This window comes from Schistosoma mansoni, chromosome 1 (genome assembly GCF_000237925.1).
Source record: "Schistosoma mansoni strain Puerto Rico chromosome 1, complete genome".
Classification (NCBI taxonomy): Eukaryota; Metazoa; Platyhelminthes; class Trematoda; order Strigeidida; family Schistosomatidae; genus Schistosoma; species Schistosoma mansoni.
Window position 1 is genome coordinate 7,059,431 of NC_031495.1, and position 1,149 is coordinate 7,060,579.

The window sequence follows — 1,149 nt, forward strand, 5'->3', positions numbered from 1 at the left end:
TTATACAGCGGAAGGTTGTTAACTTTTCATAAACGCACTTTAATAGGTTGTGCTATTTATAAACATAATAGTGTGTTAAAACAAGCAAAAACAGATAACTTGTTGAAATATCTAGAGGGCAGAAACAGGTAACCCAGATGTTCAAGCAGATGAGCACGCGTTTGCTTGCATCTGACTGGGTATAGGAAATCCACAGCAAGAAAACCCCTTAAATTATACCCCCAACGGTAAAAAAGTAAATGTATAGAATTCTAAATAATGTTTTAAAAATGACTTGGAGTTAATCACTTTTGATTGATTTAATTCTATTCAATGGGTGGCTTCTTCTAAAGTTTACAACACGAACTGATCCTAGCTAGACCATTGCTGAAAATGAGAAAACACTGGATTGCTGTTTCATGCTAGTATAGGACTCCTCAGCAATACTCAATCATAAGTATTCGATTTTATACAGCATATTTTGTGAGTACATGAAATACTCGTCGAATATTTGTCTAATGTGTTGCTTTTTAAAAGCTGTCCCAAGTTTTATGGAGTAGATAAATGGATGGTGATTAACAGTGGAATCCAGTACACGTGTTTCGTCCTATTTAGAATTCCGACTAGATGTAACGACATCCGAATATTGATGTTCACACTTGAACTTGAATCTAGTATCTTTAGCTGTAAACACTAAAACGTTATTCACTTCGCAACTTTGTCCAGATAGACGCTAAATTATTCAATGGATATTATGCTTATGTCACTATTAATAAGGGCTTGAAATGTCCTGTTGCTGTTATTCAGGATTATTCAAACCCTCATTATGAATAATTTAAGTTGTATTCCAGAAATTTTTGTTACAGCCGGCTAATTTGCTTTTTATTTAAAAATCTCATTACAAAATAGATACTTCGATTACACATCTGTGTCACTAACAATCAAAATTTAATTCACTTGACTTATTTATTTATTTAAACACATAAATATTGGTACAGAGAGGCACCAGATATATATAAGCCGCACAAATCTCATTTGATTTGTGTGAGGGCTGTGATATAACCCAGGTGCCCAAACTGAAGCAGGTGGTTTTCAGAAATGACTACTTATTTAATTTTGAAATATCCCACCGAATACTTAATGATTATTTGACGTTACTCAATACGAATT